At 37.5% G+C, this 19,472-nt stretch overlaps 1 protein-coding gene across 6 annotated transcripts in view; it reads right to left on the bottom strand.

Annotated features, from left to right (window-relative positions):
- The window catches only part of LOC106874217 (histone-lysine N-methyltransferase EZH2), a 180,982-nt gene that overhangs the window by 148,253 nt on the left and 13,257 nt on the right, over positions 1 to 19,472 (bottom strand). The gene's annotated exons all lie outside the window — the stretch shown is intronic.

Here is a 19,472-nt window from a genome sequence, read left to right as displayed (position 1 = left end):
ATCTGTTTTCCATGCATGGGTTAAATGGCTTTGTATTCATCATCATCATCATTTAATGTCCACTTTTCCATGTTTGCATAGGTCAGACAGAATTTGTTAAAGCAGGTTTTCTACACCTGGGCACCCTTCCTATTGTTAATCCTCACTTGTTTCCAAGCAAGGAACCATTTCCCATGGCCAGATATATCCTTCTACAGAAGACTAAAATATAAAAAAGCTTACATGATGGTGATGTTTGTTTACGACCAGCACATGATGTCAGGACAGGACTATGTAGACACAAACAGATGGGATTCTTTCAGTTTCTGCCAATTAAATCCACTCACAAAGTCCTGGTCAGCCCAAGGCTACACTAAGAAGGTACTCACCCAAGATGCCACACAATGGGACTGAACCCAAGACCACGTGGTTAGGAAGCAAGCTTCTCAACCACACAACCATACCTGCACCTATTCTTCTTTCAAATACTAACTGCATGTGTGTCCACACTTAGTTTTAAATAAACATGACATGTAATTAAAAAAGAAAAATGTAATTTGATTAACAGTAAATGTTTCAATGTTTATTTAAAAATAAAAACAACGTATGGCAAAGGACCCTAATTGGTTGGGTGGAAGGTTGTTACCTAAATATATTTCACAGAATCATCAATGATCGAATAGTATAGATGTGCGAATGAAAGACTTTGAAGAATTTAATTACGAGAAAATAAACCAACCAATCAATAAATAGTCACCTGAATCGAGTACACTCAATTAAGATAATTGCATGACTTTTCTTAATCAGATACAACCACCAATAGAGTTGATTAGCCTCTGTTGGCTTTTAAAATATACCACTCCAAACTTCATGTTAAGGTTTTAAGACAACCACTGACAGTTAACAAGACACTCATTATCAGTTTTTATATAGTGCGTTTTGCTGCTTGCAACATGTTTCCACATGTTTCCTGAATTATTTTTGCTGATCGGCACTATGTAGTGCTAATAATAATAATAATACAGAAACTACTGGCTTCTTAAAACAATATTCTATAAACACCACCAGTGTTTAAATTTTGTGGGTTTTTGTTTTTTGCTGATAATATATTTTTAAAAATTGCATTTCCTTTGATTTACACAATTTCAAGTTACATGGTAACAAGTGAAACTAATCTACCATGTAAACCAAGGGATAACAAAACAAGACCCCTAAACTGAATAGTGGCATGAGGAGTAGTATTGAGGGGCAGAAAAAGGGGTCTTGCTTTAGAGAGGAAACAAAACTGCCTCAGGTGGGGACAATAAGAGAGAGAGAGAGAGACAGACAGACAGAGAGAAAGAGAGGATGGTGGTGACAGTGAATAGGTCAGGGATTAGAAGGGGTGAGTAATAATGTTGTCATATGAATAATACAATAAACCATTAAATAAACAATGCTGTAAACAAATTTTCAGATAATTCAGTCTTAGTTTATATGCACAGGATAGAGTTCATGATATACTTCAAATAGAATAACTGCTGCTAGCTTAGCTTATAAGATTTCTGTTTGCAAACAGTAATTTAACAAAGTACACTGTACTTTAATGACAGTGACAATGAGTGAGAAATTTCACAATTTCTTCCAGTCAACATTGTACCATATAAAGTCAGCAATTTATGTGAAATCTATTTGAATAGGTCTAACAATATTTTGTCAACACAGGAAATGATATTTTAATTAAATGTTAACATTAATCTGGGATGATATCAGAGAATTACAGCTAAATATTTAAAACTAACAGCACCAGTTAATAAACAGAAATCCTTCCTTCCTAAACAAACTTCCATAGCAAGCAGCGAAATAATCACCACTGCTGGCAATACCAGATTGTTTTTAAATCTATTCTGAAGTAACCATGGTAATCTCCATCCCTCCTTCCTCTCGTCATATGAAGACTAAATTCATAAGATGGAAACAAAACGAATAAAAATATTTCTGGAGATATGAGGCAAAAACTAATTACTTGAAACATGAAATATTGGTAGCAATCTTGACAAAACCCTAAGTCAAGATGAGGAAGCATATATGTAATCATTCAACCTTCAAAAATTTGAAGACAAATTTTCCTCAACTCACACTCTATGAAGCGATAAAAAAAAAAAACAAGAGAGAATGCAAAGGATAATAAAAATCCAAGATGAATAATAATCATCATCATCATTTAGCGTTTGTTTTCCATGCTGGCATGGGTTAGATGGTTTGACTTGAACTGGTAAACTGGAGAGTTGCACCAGGCTCCAGTTCATTTTGGCTTGGTTTCTGTGGCTGGATGCCCTTCCTAATGTCAATCACTCCAAAGAGTGTACCAGATGTCTTTAACATATCACCAGCATAGCCTGATGAAAAAAGACAAGATGATTACATCTTTGACATCTTGTAGCATAGGTCTACTCGTATATGGGCTGGCCTTAGGCTCAACAGCAGCAAATTGCACTTCTATACTTCTTACGTTACTGAACCAACGATATAGCATTTATGTACAAGAAATAGCAACAAAATCTTTCTAAAATTATTCTAATTACTTTCTTTTGAAAGGAACGGACACATTAGATAATGTTGTTCTAGATAAACTGTGCCTGAAAAACAAAAAAGTAGGCTGGCCATGGCTGGAATGCCATTTTATCATGGCTAACCTGGGGTTACCCAAAATCCTACTCCATCACAATACACAATAAGTTATCATTAACATAAGAATACAATAACTCAAAGTTGACATGTATTTCATTATGCCATCTATTTTCTGTTCTAAAGACTACGTGCAACATCAACAAAAGCTTCTTCCAACAATGTTTTCTTGTATGTGATTGCTTAAAAGTACAAATCACACAAGCATATAGAAATTTAAATTACCTTTTAATGGCAGTTTGCTGACAATAGTTAATGCAATATAATGAACAATTTAAATAATGACTTCTAGCACAGACAAAAGACTGCACATTCTGGTCGGAAGACACAGCCAATTATATCAGCTTTAGTACATGAATGGTAATTCTTTTATCGATCCTGAAAGAAAGGCATAGTCAGCCTCACAGAATCTGAACTTAGAACGATAAGATATATGATTAGGCACCCATCACTAACATTTTTATCTTCTTCCCATTTTCCCAGCTATACCCACCCACTCTTATATAATGCAGAGTAATTATGTATCCTTTCAATAGCAAGACACCTGTGCTTGTAAGTCTACCATACTTTAACCTCTTAACACCTGGTATAAAGTTACTTCTCCCGCTCAAATAATTTTCTCTAGTGCCGATGGACTGGCTCCTGTGCAGGTGGCATGTAAAACACACCATTTCAAGCGTGGCCGTCACCAGTACCTCCTGACTGGCCCTCGTGCCGGTGGCACGTAAAACACCCACTACATTCTCAGAGTGATTGGGGTTAGGAAGGGCATCCAGCTGTAGAAACTCTGCCAAATCAGATTGGAGCCTGGTGTTGCCTCCTGGTCCACCAGTCCTCAGTCAAATCGTCCAACCCATGCTAGCATGGAAAGCGGACATTAAACGATGATGATGATGATGATGATGATGATGAATTTAGCCAATGAGGCTTTTTACTGTTCCTTCCTTGTTTTGCAAGAGCCAGTGGCACAAAAAGAAAAAGTAGTGCTTAATACATACTGACACACAAAGTGGTTAGTGTTAGAAAGGGCAAACAGCAGTAGAAATCATGCTAAAGCTGATACAGTTCCACAACTTGCTGGATCCTGTAAAAAAAATTCCAACCCATGTCAGCATGGAAAACATAATGATGATGATGTTGATACCAAAAGATATTTCATTAGTTAGTGCTACCAATTCTGCCAATCTATATAGCCCCAGTGGATAATTTAAATAATGAACACTGAAGTAACCAAGTATACAAACAACTAAGTAAATAAAATGATAAATAATGTATGGAAGCACATAAGACAAAAAGCAATAAATTACAAAAGCACATAACGTAATAAAAATAGACTTTGTGGTAAGTAGCTTGCTTACCAACCACATGGTTCGGGTTCATTCCCACTGCGTGGCATCTTGGGCAAGTGTCTTCTACTATAGCCTCGGGCCGACCAAAGCCTTGTGAGTGGATTTGGTAGACGGAAACTGAAAGAAGCCCGTCGTATATATGTATATATATATATGTGTATATGTTTGTGTCTGTGTTTGTCCCCAACATCGCTTGACAACCGATGCTGGTGTGTTTACGTCCCCGTAACTTAGCAGTTTGGCATAAGAGACCGATAGAATAAGTACTAGGCTTCCAAAGAATAAGTCCTGGGGTCGATTTGCTCGACTAAAGGCGGTGCTCCAGCATGGCCGCAGTCAAATGACTGAAACAAGTAAAAGAGTAAAAGAGTATGTGGTCACAAATGTCTACAGTATGCTAAAATCTTGATGACAACAAAGAATAAAAAGGATGAAATCATTTTTACTTTGTTGGAGGATTTGTTTTTTATTAGGCAGTTCTTTTTGCTGCTAATCACTCAGCCATGACATAACAGTAAAAGTTACAGAGTTAATAAGCAATGAAATATAATGTTAAAGTAGGGCTTCACCTCATGACTACATGACGAAGTACTCCAGTAACCTTACTGCTAATTGCTCTAATGGTTATGGGTTATAAAATTACTAATTGTTATAAATCTGAGTCATAACACTAAGAGAGTGTAAAGCTTCTAACATTTGCAAATCCTTTCTTTGATGAGAAACTATAGACTTAGAATAAATTCATCTCAACTTATGTGTGCATGTGTGTGTAAATTAGACCGCTTAACTAACTACACGCCAATGAAATCAAGCCTTATTACAAATTTGCATTACACACCTCTTTGGTTCAGTCTATTTGACTGATAAGCTCTAGTCTTCTTCAAGGTTCAGCAATTAGCAGCAGAAGAATCAAATAGATAAATAATTTCCTTCATAATAATAATGTATGGAACTGCTCCTGAAAAAGGGTTAGACTAAATTTTGTGATGTAGTGGAATGCAAATTTGGGTTAGCAGTTTTACTTTATACACTCTTGCTTGAATTGAGTAAACTGTCAACTGTCAGTGATTAGTGGGCTGTCATATCAACAGGCACACCTAATAACTGACAGTCCTACCACAGTTAGGATCACGAACATAGCTGCTTGAAGAATATCACTCATTTTAAACACAATGCTACTTGGGGTCCAGACTTTTCTACACATGATGTCATCAAACGAATAATACTCATTCTACACACATTGTCATCAATATGGCTCATTCTACACCCAATGCCACTCAAAGTACAGATTTTTCTCCATTGTTATCGACAGAAACTACGTTTTTACACATCATACAACAGAGATATTCACCGATTATCAGTTAGCTTTCACCTAAAAGGTACATTAATACCAGAAACACATATACACTTACACACAAATCTCAAAATGCTCAAAGAACACTCCTAGAAGTGGAATATTGTGTTCATTGTTATACAAAAAACATGCACCATCTTTTTGGTTAACAAGGTTTGAATTGCTAAGAACACTAACATTGGTAGCAATACTAGAAATGGTATTTACAGCAAAAACAGTAGCAGTATCGTCATTAACAAAGAGAAGAACATAAGAACACCCAACAACAACAGCAAAGGAGATAAATAGACTGTCTGCAATTTTGACAAAGTGCACTATATATATATATATATATATATATATAGTAACCACTTTACATTTTAACAAGTAACTACAGTGATATTTTTACTTTCGTGCTCTGGCTTGAAATGCACTAAGTCTCAGCCAGTCTGTATCTGATATGCTGCTGTTGTGCTCACCAGGTGTACCTAATTGCTGACACAGCCCTCCAGAGTTTGCCAGTTCAAATTACATACATTTGTGCCCACAGAATATGGCCCATTTGACACAGAGTCAACAAAAAGAGAAAAGTTTGTTCTACATATGATATCATTTGAAGTAGTATACACAGGTGCAGATGTGGATGTGTGGCAAGATGTTTGCTATGTTTTTCTTTTAACTACATAACTCTGGGTTCAGTCCCACTGCATGGCACATTGGGTAAGTTTATTCTACTTATAGCCTCCAGCCAACTAAAGCCTTGTCAGTAGATTTTGCAGTCTGAAACTGAAAGAAGCCTGTTGTATATATATAGTTTGTGTGTGTGTGTGTGTGTGTGTGTATATACACACACACTATATATAATATATATATATATATTATATATAAAATGTGCATGCATATGTGTCATTATATTTGTCTTCCACCATTGCTTAACCTCTGTTGGTTTGCTTATGTCCCCATAACCTAGTGTTTCGGCGTAAGAGACCAAAAGAATAGGTACCATAAGTACATATTTCCACTTGCTTTTCTCTATTTACATGGAGGGAGAACAGGTACATTCAAATGGAAAACCCTAGGTTATTAGCATTTGACTGAGTTATCACCCCTTACACTGATGCTTACTTTACATTTCTTACAATACAAGTACCAGACAGACAACTGAGGTGAGCAGGACTGATTGAAACCTTTGAAGATGGCACCCCAGTATGACCACAACCCAATGATGGAAACCATTGAAGAATATATTTACTTGCTTAAAGTAGTCCATCTTGACAGATGACGACGTCGTCTTTGATCCTTAGGGGTTGTCTTAATGGTGTTGGCAGGCCCTCTTGTGGCTGAAAAGGCTGATTCTGGAGGCGCATGTCCGATTACACTGAAAGCAGCGAAGAGGGCTCCAACGAAGACGAGCTCGTCTAGGATTTTGCTGATATTCCTTGAGCTGTCTCTGCTTTTCTTCGTGAAGTCTAGTCTGCTCATCCTCAAAATGCTGCGTACCAGTTTTGACCATACCCCTCCAGGTAGAACAGTCTGTGGCCAGTGTTTTAAGTTCACCAGGGGTGATGTTGCAGAGTACAAATATACATATACACATAAAAAAAAGGTATATACATATTTACACACATTTTGTTGGATGACCGTTGACTATTCAGGAGCTCATCTGCCCTTTGACAGGTTTTATTTTTCATCCCGCAGGATGTCCAACAACACCCTCCTCACCAAGCAAGCAAGCATGGTGGGGTTGCCAGTTTATTCGCCGACGACCCAACCATGCAACAGGTTGTACTGGATTACATGTTACCAGTAGTACTCAAGAGCGACCTGACATAACCTCCAGCACAACTCTTGAGAAACTTAACACCAGTGGTTGCCAAACGTTTTTGGGTTGCTGCCCCCTTGATATCCAGGCCATATTCCCCAAATAACCATCATAAACATAGACCTCTTTCTGAAGCAAATTCAAAGCAACTGTATTTCACAAATAAAACTTAATCTAATGAACCCATTATTTTGTTGTTTTTACATGAATCACCCCTTTTGGCTACCTCATTAACACCCCACTTTTCTTCAACGCCCCCCCCCCCCCGGAACTTTCCACTGCCCAGAGGGGGGCAATACCGCCCACTTTGAGAACCACTACTCAACACCAACAGTGTCAAGTTTCAGCTTTTATGCTTTTAACATTTAAACTGGCCCAAATATTCTATCTGTTTTATATTGAAAGTGGTCAGATGTGACCTCTCACACCTACCCTACAATGTCATTCTAAAAATAAGCAATCACATCATTGAAATCTTGAAGCTATGTGATAATGCATGATTAATCTGAAACAATGTGAAGAAATAAGCGTTACTTTAAACAGAATAATCTGAATGCTAATGGATTAATCAAACAAATAAGAAAACATAGCTCTACAAAATTAAATGAACTCACCATCTTTCTCCTCATGCACACACATGTATAAAACAAAATGGAAAAAAACTTGACCAAGATTTTAAGTTATGTAAAGAAAGATGTCACTACTTTTCTATTTAGCAACAGGGTTTCTTTAAAATAAATGGATGCTGATTCAACTGTCTGCTGTACTGGTTGTATATATTAAAATAATAAATACAATAATAGACTAATTGTTCATTACAATCACAAAGAATAGCAAAGTCCTATTACAAACACAAATTCTTATGTGTAAGTAAATTCAATTTATTAATGAATGGTTGGTCGCAAACAGAAATTGTTGTTTGAAGTTTTTATCTCTGGACAACAATTTGTGAAATTTTAATGTCTATATCTTCACAGTAATCACAAGTGACAGTGTGGAAGGTATTGTCTGAGGCAATAGATCAATGAGAGAGAGAGAGAGTATGTGTGTGTGTGTGTGTGTTTGTGTGTGTTAGTGTGAAAAAGGTACGTGTCTGCATATGACAGAGTGGGTGGGAGAGACAGATAGAGAGAGAAAAACACAGAGAGACAAGCATGTGTTTGTGTGAAGACTTCTGCTTACTGTAAGTGATTCAATTTCAATGTCTATAGTTTCACAGTAACAAATCATATACGACTGTGTATTCATGTTTGAAGCACAAATCAGTGCGTGTGTGTGTGTGTGTGAAAAGGTACATATGTGGATAAGAGATAGTGAGAAAGAATGAGAGACAGTGTGAGCATAGACTGTATGAAGAAGTTTCCATACTGAAAGTGACTTTCGAATAATTTCAAAAAATGACTTCACATTGGATTTCCAAAAATGTGTGCAACAGTAGAGCAAAACATTTTCTGTAATTCGTTTCTGAAGCTCTATAGAATTCATCCAACTCAAATTACAAATAGACCGCTGCTAAGTAAATGAACCCTTTATACATATATGTGCACATATACTATATATACATACACACACACATATATATACATATTGTCCCCTTTGTGTTGGCCCCTTGTAGGCAATAATAAAAAAATCACACATATATACATATAAACATCCATACACACACACACACATTTGAAGAATCTCCTACAATAAAAACACAACACTGCTATAAAGGGATTAATAAAATATACAGGGTACACACATTTATGTTTGTGTGTGTGTGCACGCATACACTACATGAAGAATATGAACATAAACATATATACATTTAAATCTAAATCTAGAAAAGTACCATTATAGAGGAATGCTACTTCTCTCACTTAAGTACCAGAAAATGATCATCTATTTTGTCAATCAATTATTGATAAGTGTTTTTCCACCTTAGTAAAATTTAGGGTAATTAGTTTAGATGAATAATACTAACAGTTCCTGACACCACCTTTAGTCTAAAAAACATTTTCTTTTAACAGAAATGGGTTCATCTACCTTATGTAGATCAACCAAAGAAACTTCTAAGTAAAATAACAATAATAATAATAATCCTTTCTACTATAGGCACAAGGCCTGAAATTGTTGGGGAGAGGGCTAGTTGATTACATCAATCTCAGTATGGTACTTATTTCATCAGCCCTGTAACTGGTACTTAATTCATCAGCCCTGGAAGGATGAAAGGCAAATTTGACCATGGCAGAATTTGAACTCAGAACATAAGGATGGACAAAATACTGCTAAGCATTTTACGCAGCATGATAATGATTCTGCCAGCTCACTGACTTAATAATAATAATAATAATAATAATAATAATTCTTTCTACTAAAGGCACAAGGCCTGAAATTTGCGAAGAAAGGACTAGTCAATTACATCAACCCCTGTGTTTCACTGGAACTTAATTTATCGAACCTCGAAAGGATGAAAAGCAAAGTCAACCTCGGCAGAATTTGAACTCAGATTGTATGGTCATGAGTTCAATGTCCAGTGGTGCGTTCTATCTTGAGCAAGACACTTCGTTTCATGTTATTCTAGTCCACTCAGCTGGCAAAAACGAGTAGTACCTGTATTTCAAAGGGCCGGCCTTGTCACATTTTGTGTCATGCTGAATCTCCCTGAGAACTATGTTAAGAGTATGCATGTCTGTGGAGTGCTCAGCCACTTGCACATTAATTTCATGAGCAGGCTGTTCTGTTGATCAGGTCAAGTGGAACACTCGTTGCTGTAACCAGAGTACCACTTGGTATTGGACTGATACTGTATTTTTTTTTACTCCGGAGGGAAGAATGGTAAAGTTGATCTCAGCTAGATTTGAACTTGACATATAAAGAACCATAATAAATACCACATGGCATTTCTTCTGATGCTTTAATGGTTAATATACAATAACAACAGCAATATATCTATAAAAACATACTATCCATATACAAATTGGAAACAAAACAATCCTCAGAATAACCGATCGCTCGGGAATGATCAAAAACTTGTCAATACTAAAACCCTGGTACTTGCACATATAAACACAGGAAAAAAAGCCATGTAAGCTACTGTACATACATTATATAGAGTACTTTTACTAGAATAAAAAAATCCCCTAAAACAAAACCTCATACATACCCAACATGCACACACACAGAGCTGTGCCTGACTGTGCAGTGAAAGCATGCATTAAGTTAAAGTAGATTTTAATAGCACCAAAGAAACAGAAACAACAGTATAATAATGATGTAACTGTAATACATCGTTTGCCGGATCAATGCAAAGTGTTGCTGGCATAATTAAAGTAATTTTGTATTCTTGCTCTATTCCAGTTGAAAACAGTTGGTTGAATAGATATGATATCAAGCTCCTAGACAAAGAGCAAACACATATCACATGCACTCTGCTATACTCATATATATATATATATATATATATATATATATATCCAATGAATATTTAGTAATCTTTCAATAGCAGAATTATAAATAACTATAAGTAAATCTCAGGGTTGGAGGGAAGGCATTACACAGTGGATCTCTTGATTAGAAATGTATTACTGGTGGTTATTTTGTTTACTCCTTGAGGATGAATGGCATAGTCAAACTTTGGCATAATTTGAACACTAAATATTAAATACTACAATTTGAATACCAAATATTAAATATTGCAAGCCGAGGACTTTGGAACTTTTGCTATTTTACTGCTCTCTAAGGCCAGCAATTTCAGAGTAGGGGATAAGTTCTGAGGAAAGTTTGGCTGAGACTTCTAGCAGTTAAAATAACACGAAAAGATTTCTACATGTTACAGATTTGCTTCATCAGGGCTAACCTGGGTATAACCCTTTAGCATTCAAACCAGCCAAATATCTATCTGTTTTATGTCCAAACTGACCAGGTCAGGCCTATCACAGCTGCGCTACTATGTCATTCTAAAAATAAAACAATCACATCATTGAAATCTCAATGTTACAAGATAATGCATGATAAATTGAAAGCAATGTAAATAGCAATGTAAAGCATTGCATTTGATAGAGCAATCTGAATGCTAAAGGGACAAACAATGGGAACTAATCAAAGAACCTCTACATGTTGCTCAACCTGCTAGAAATACCAACAAAATCTCCCTCAAATTACACCAGATCATCATTAAATGTCTATTTTCCATGCTGGCACCAGGCTTCACTGCCTGTTTTGGCATGATTTTACAGCTGGATGCCCTCCCTAATGCCAACCATTAAAAAAAAGTCATACTGGATAGCCTAGATACACCATACATGGAAAAGAGATGGGATAGTTGTAGCTGGAATGCTACTGATCATAAGCCTGACTGATCAGCACTGACATGGGGATAAACTACAATAATTATTGAGTGGTGTAGAGCTTCATAGAAATATCAATGCTAACTTGTTTTGTCAGTAAATGGTAGCATTTCTCTCATTGAATTAAGTCAAAGACTGACACTTGTATCTAAAGGTATTTTTCAGAGATTCCAAGTAGCAGCGCTCAGTAAATATTCTATAATTCACACTTAGTAAAAAAAAAAAATTTTTTTAAATACCCCTCTTAACCAAAGAAGAAAAACACTTAATTTGTTGCCCTAAATAATTAGCTGAAAAAATGACATCCCCAGCTACTTTATCAAAGTGATTTCACTTGTATGAAGTTTAAGACATAATATTACAAGAACCAGAAATGAAATCAAAAACATGAGCTTGAAGCAGCTGTTTTGGCAAGTGGCACTCACAAACGTTTTTAAACAAAACAAGCATTTTCTTCAAACTTTCATTTTATATTTCAAAAAGTATTCAAAGACTGAGTATTCAAAAGAAAACCAGGTTTGGTTTACCAGATGATGATCAGAAACAAGTTAACTCAGCATACTGGAAATTGGAGCCTATCAGTTATAATGTATTAAAGAATATTCTATATTCGTATTGAGTCTCATAATTTAATGCTTCTTATTTCTTTATTGCCCACAAGGGGCTAAACATAGAGGGGACAAACAAGGACAGACAAAGGGATTAAGTCGATTACATCGACTCCAGTGTGTAACTGGTACTTAATTTATCAACCCCGAAATGATGAAAGGCAAAGTCGATCTCGGCGGAATTTGAACTCAGAACGTAACGGCAGATGAAATACTGCTAAACATTTCGCCTGGCCTGCTAACGTTTCTGCCAGCTCACCGCCTAATTTAATACTTCTGGTGAATCAACAGATTTACAGATATATATATATATATATATATATATATATATATATATATATATACACACACATACATACAGACAGACAGACAGACAGATAGATAGATAGATAGATATAGATAGTCATTCAGTCAGTTGAGGATATAGTGTCTGCTTTAGGGATTATAAAATCCAGAGATCAACTGGTGTTATCAATGATATGTTGGGAGAATTCTCTCAATATATAGGAATAAACAGTCTATATAAGAATATACAATTATTACTGTAAGAAAAAGAAAGAAAAAATATTGTGGATATTTATTTTATTTGTATCACAATATGAACACAGCAAATATGTTCATATTGTGATACAAATAAAATAAAATGAAGTATCCACAATATTTTTTCTCCTTTTTGTTATAGTTCAAAATTTACAGAAAACAAAAGACAAAGATAGGGGAAGGAACAACATGTAAGTGTATTAGTTTGAGGCTTGGGAAAAAAAAAACAGAGAGAGAAAAAAATGTGTAAGAATTATTGGTTTAAAGTCACAAGCATGGCTGTGTAGTGTCTCACTGATTGGCACCCTGGGCAAGTGTTTCTGCTATAGCCTCAGGCTAACCAAAACGTGAATAGATTGGGTAGACAGAAACTGAAAGGCCATCATATATATGTATGTACGCACGTAAATATATATATATAATTTTTTTGTATTTCGTGTATTTAATATACTTTATATACTGATCTATCTAACTTGTTTATCCCTTCATTTATTTCTCTACACACCCAAGTTTAAATCTCTTGAGCACTACTGAGTGTATTCTATATGGGGAATATCTGTTTCTTATGTATGTATATATGTGTGTGTGTGTGTATGTATGTATGTATGCATGCATATGTCTTTGATTCTGTGCTTATCCCACACCACTGCTTGACAACTGGTATTGGTATGTTTATGTTCCTCTAACTTAGCAGTTTGGCAAAAGAGACCGATAAAATAAATACTAGGCATAAAAAAATAAGTCCTGAAGTCAATTCGTTTGACTAAAACCCTTCAAGGTAGTGCCCCAGCATGGCAACAGTCAAATGACTGAAACAAGTAATACATGCATGCATACATACATACAAACTAGCAGCTAAGCCCGGTTTCACCAGGTTGGTTTGGATGATGTGGCTGTAAAACCTGCTCTGTGTAAGCATTCGACTTGTTTGGGCACGCTTACATTAAAAAACAATTTTAGAATGACTTTTTTCTGCCAAAACACTACAAATAACTGACCAAAAAAAAAACCCCCCAACCAAGATTCAACCAAATCAAAAAATAAACCCAAATATTAAGCAAAGATGAACCATCCCACTTCTATTGCACATGCACACACTCCTCTTTACGTACACACATATATTCACAAAGCTGAAATGCTGTTTGATTTATTTTTTCAGCATGCAGTTTTCATAATCCCTTCCTTTCTCATTCATAAACAGAAGAGTATTATTATAGTAGATTATCTTTGTAACCATGGGAGCTATGAAAAAAATACAAAGCCCAGCATCACCACCGGACTACACATCTGTGTAATTTTTGGTGCAATTCTACCCAGCCATTTGACTGAATCTCAAGACAAGAAAGAATCGCCCATGTGAAATTTATATGTATGTATGTATTATGAAATCTTTCGAGCGGGATGGTGGCCAGTGCCCCTGGACTGGCTCATGTGCGGGCGACACATGAAATCTTTCGAGCTAGATCGTTGCCGGTGCCCCTGGGCTGGCTCTTGTGTGGGTGACAAATGAGGTTTTTCGAGCGAGATCGTTGCCGGTGCCCCTGGACTGGCTCATGTGCGGGCGACACGTGAAATCTTTCGAGCGGGATCGTTGCCAGTGCCCCTGGACTGGCTCATGTGCGAGCGACACATGAAATCTTTCGAGCAGGATCATTGCCAGTGCCCCTGGACTGGCTCATGTGCGGGCGACACATGATATCTTCCGAGCGAGATCGTTGCCAGTGCCCCTGGACTGGCTCATGTGCGGGCGACACATGATATCTTCCGAGGGAGATCGTTGCCAGTGCCCCTGGACTGGCTCGTGTGGGCGACACATGAATTCTTTCGAGCGAGATCGTTGCCGGTGCCCCTGGGCTGGCTCTTGTGCGGGTAACACACGAGGTTTTTCGAGCGAGATCGTTGCCGGTGCCCCTGGGCTGGCTCTTGTGCGGGTGACACACGAGGTTTTCGAGCAAGATCGTTGCCGGTGCCCCTGGACTGGCTCATGTGCGGGCGACACATGAAATCTTTCGAGCGGGATCGTTGCCAGTGCACCTGGACTGGCTCATGTGCGGGCGACACATGAAATATTTCGAGCGAGATCGTTGCCAGTGCCCCTGGACTGGCTCTTGTGCGGGTGACACATAAAATTATTCGAGTGAGTTCGTTGCCAGTGCCCCTGAACTGGCTCTTGTGTGGGACCGTCGTAGGATTTTCGAGCGAGATCGTTGCCAGTGCCCCTGGACTGGCTCATGTGCGGGCGACACATGAAATCTTTCGAGCGGGATCGTTGCCGGTGCTCCTGGACTGGCTCATGTGCGGGCGACACATGAAATATTTCGAGCGAGATCGTTGCCAGTGCCCCTGGACTGGCTCTTGTGCGGGTGACACATAAAATTATTCGAGTGAGTTCGTTGCCAGTGCCCCTGAACTGGCTCTTGTGTGGGACCGTCGTAGGATTTTCGAGCGAGATCGTTGCCAGTGCCCCTGGACTGGCTCATGTGCGGGCGACACATGAAATCTTTCGAGCGGGATCGTTGCCGGTGCTCCTGGACTGGCTCATGTTCGGGCGACACATGAAATCTTTCGAGCGGGATCGTTGCCGGTGCCCCTGGATTGGCTCATGTGCGGGCGACACATGAAATCTTCCGAGCGGGATCGTTGCCGGTGCCCCTGGGCTGGCTCTTGTGCGGGTTACACATGAGGTTTTTCAAGGGAGATCGTTGCCAGTGCCCCTGGACTGGCTCTTGTGCGGGTGACACATGAAATTTCTTTGAGCGAGATCGTTGCCGGTGCCCCTGAACTGGCTCTTGTGTGGGGTTGTTGAAGGATTTTCAAGCGAGATCGTTGCCAGTGCCCCTGGACTGGCTCTTGTGCGGGTGACACATGAGGTTTCTCGAGCGAGATGAGCGTGGCCGTTGCCAGTACCGCCTGACTGGCCTTCGTGCGGGTGACACGTAAAAGCACCCACTACACTCTCTGAGTGGTTGGCGTTAGGAAGGGCATCCAGCTGTAGAAACTCTGCCAAATCAGATTGGAGCCTGATGTAGCCATCTGGTTTCACTAGTCCTCAGTCAAATCGTCCAACCCATGCTAGCATGGAAAGCGGACGTTAAACGACGTGTGTGTGTATAATTTAGTCAACATTTCAGTGAAAGGATTAAAACAAGATAATAATGATTTTTTTTTTAAATAATGATCAAAAATTTATATTTGCTTCATGATTTTCATTTTCTTTTATCTCTTTCTTTTCATTTTAATCTTGTTTCTGTGTGTTTCTGTTGTGTAACAGATGACCATACATCAACATTTTGAATTAATGCGTGTAAGCTGTATTTAATTGGTACAACATTTCCTGAAGTCACTTAACAGATATAGAATACACACATAGAACATATACCACCACAGACACACATTACATATGTATGACATATTCATATTGCATACTAAAACATATAACAATATACACACACACACACATACACAAACTAATTGCAGATACATACACATAAACATGGGGTAAGAGTGAGAGAGAAATAAAGAGTCAAGCACAGATTTAGAAAGGAGATAAATATATAACCTTTTAAAGAGCCTTGCCAAACTGCTGATGTATTGATTACACAAGAAATGACTGAAAGAAATGAAGCTCTAACTTTTAAATACTTAAAAGTTAACTTAGCCTATCTATCAACATCAGTCTCCCCTCCTCAGCGATTATGTTATTTGTGGGGACCCCACCAAAGCACTGGTCTAGCTTTCAGTTACATTTCTTCAAGGATACAATAGAACACATTCAACAGTCCAACCTAACAAAGATGGTCAGTCGTATTTGATTTCGAATCTTCTCTCATAATTCTTGAGTTACATTCCAAAAACAAACTTGATTGTGAACAGGTTATGTCATCAAATCACTCTGAATTCTTGAATATTAATTAAAAACACATAGGCAGTGTAATTCATTTGAAATATTGTCAGAAAATGGTCAAAGTACTGAATTGGGACATTTAGGAATTAACCCTTTTGATACTAACTAATGATTCTACCAGCTTGCTGTCTTGTCCACCACCACCATAATACTACTACTAATAATAATAATAATAATAATTTCTTCTAATTTTGGCACAAAGCTAGCAATTTTTAGGGAAGAGAACAAGTTGATTACATCAACTCCAGTACATGACTGGTACTTTATTGACCCCAAAAGAATGAAAGACAAAGATGACTTTGATGAAATCTGAAACCAGCACATAGAGAGCCAGAAGAAATACTGCAAGGCACTTCTTCCAACACTAACAATTTTGCCAGATTGCCACCTTAACAATAATGCTTTCAGATTTTAGCACAAGGCCAGCAATCTTGGGAGGAGGGAATAAGTTGATTACATCAGCCCCAGTGCTCAACTGGTACTTATTTTATTGACCCCGAAAGGGATGAAAAGCAAAGTCTACCTTGGCAGAATTTTAACGCGGAACATAAAGACAGAATGCTGCTAAGCACATGCCCAACCTGCTAATGATTCTGCCAGCTTGCCAACTTAACAACAATAATAATTGCAATTTGTAATTAAAGAACAAGCCACAAATTTGATGAGAGTTTCGTATTGGACTGATTCTTACTTCATTGATCTTGGAAGAATGACGATCAAGGATAACTTCAATGGGATTTGAACACAACTAACTACTACAGAGTACTTTTTTCCTTACTGCTTTTCAATTCTATGATCAGTCACTTTAAGACTTATGAATGAATACTAACAATTGCAAACCATGAATGCATGATAGTTGCATGCATGTTTCAACAGTATTATCAATCAAATTTGCCACTGTTGCCTCACTATGTAAACACTTTCTGCTAAATATTCCATTCTTTTATCATAGCATTTCTGATCTTCAATTTTAGTCAAATCTATCCAGTCCATTCCCCCAATTGTTCACTGTTGTCCTCTTTTTCTTTTGTGGTCTGTCAGACTCTTGTCTGCTAGCTTTTACATCCACCTGTTCTCACTCATCTTTTGGATATCTCCAGACAAACTCCATTTCAATAATTTTATATATGTGAAAATATCATCTTGTTTTGTTTGTTTTCATATTCATTTTATTATTTAATGGTCCTGCTACATTACTTCAAGCATAATGTGTTTTGCAAGTATTTTGAGCTGTTCTGAGCTTGTTAGTTCTTTTGTCAGGTTCAATGTTTCTGTGCTGTAAGAAATTTGTTGGAATGATGGATTGGTTGTAAACATGTCTTTTAACACTGTTACCCAAGATGAATATAGATGACAGAAAGGAAATAGTAATCTTATTGGTGAGAGGTTGATAGAAAAATAACATATAATAACAAAGGAACAATATGAAAATAGCTGAATAACACAGAACACAGTCTTTCTCCCCATTACACAGCAATCAATAATACTAAAGTTAAGACCGAAATTAAATTACATAGTATTGTTAGTAGCTGATATTACATATAACCTGCAAGATAACTGAACAACAAATAAGAGTCACAGGAAGAAATATACATTGACAGTATGTTAGTGACAAAATGAACATTTTAAAATAAACGGATTATATATGTTCCTGTAATGAAAAAGCAAACTCTGAGAAATGTATTAAAATTTGAACAATTTATAAGGTATTCTCTCTCTCTCCCTGTCTCTCTATTCCAACTGGGGGTGGCTATGTGTCTCTTCTGTAGTAAGATACCTCTAACTGTTCCTCTATCATACTTTAATCCCTCGTCACCTGGCATGAAGGCACCTCTCTAAAATACATCCCTTCTCAGTTGAGGCGGGGGTGTCTTTTCTTGCAAGTTACTTGGTGACCTTGCTGGTTCTGATGCCACATAAAAAAAAAAACTCAGTCCACTCTATAATGGGGTTGGCATTAGAAAGGACATCTAATCATAGAAACCACTCCAAAACAGACAGTAGGGCTTGGTACAGTCCTCTGGTTCACCAGCTGCTGTCAAACTATCCAACCCGTGCCAGCATGGAGGGAGAACAGACATTAAATGATGATAATAATGAAATATGAAATGGCTATTCTGATAAAATACCAACATATGAAGCATGAGGTCATATCTACTGATGGTATTTTCAGTGTTAACTATATATCTTCACCATGAAAGTTCCCATCCAGAAAACAAGCCATGACATGGTTTCTCATGGAAAACTAGCAAGTCTCTGCTTTCTTCACTGCATGTTGTCCACAGGGAAGACAAAAGCCTACATAGCCTTTGCATCAGTACTGTCACAGATGAACTCAGAACATAAAGAGCCTGAACAAATATAGCTACATGTTTCGTCCCATGCTCTAACAATTCTCTCATTAGTCTACTGCCTCTGTGTTCAGCTCGCTTTACAACTGCATGGTTTCAAGTTCAGTCCCTCTATGCAGTCCTTTAGGCAAGAATCTTCTATTGTAGCCCCACCACCACAGGATGACCAATACTTTGTGAGTGAACTTGGTAGGTGTAAACTATGTAGAAGCCTGTTGTATGTGTGTATACGTATGTATGTAGGTGTGTGTCATTATGATTATATTTGTTCCTGATTACTGCTTGACAACCAGGTGTTGGTTTGTTTCTGTAACTTAGTGGGTCAGCAAAAAGAGATTTATAGAACATGTACCGGGTGGGCAATTTGCTTGGCTAAACCCTTCAAGGTGGTGCCCCAGCATGGCTACAGTCCAATTACTAAAACAAGTAAGAAATGATAAAATACACTCTCTCTCTCTCTCTCTCTCTCTCTCTCTCTCTCTCTCTCTCTCTATATATATATATATATATATATATATATATATATATATATATATATATATATATATAAGAAACAATGGTTATTACATATTTTCCTTTATTGGAGCA

This window comes from Octopus bimaculoides, chromosome 1, assembly GCF_046866305.1.
Source record: "Octopus bimaculoides isolate indiv1 chromosome 1, ASM4686630v1, whole genome shotgun sequence".
NCBI lineage: Eukaryota > Metazoa > Mollusca > Cephalopoda > Octopoda > Octopodidae > Octopus > Octopus bimaculoides.
This window is presented reverse-complemented; position numbering and strand designations above follow the sequence as displayed.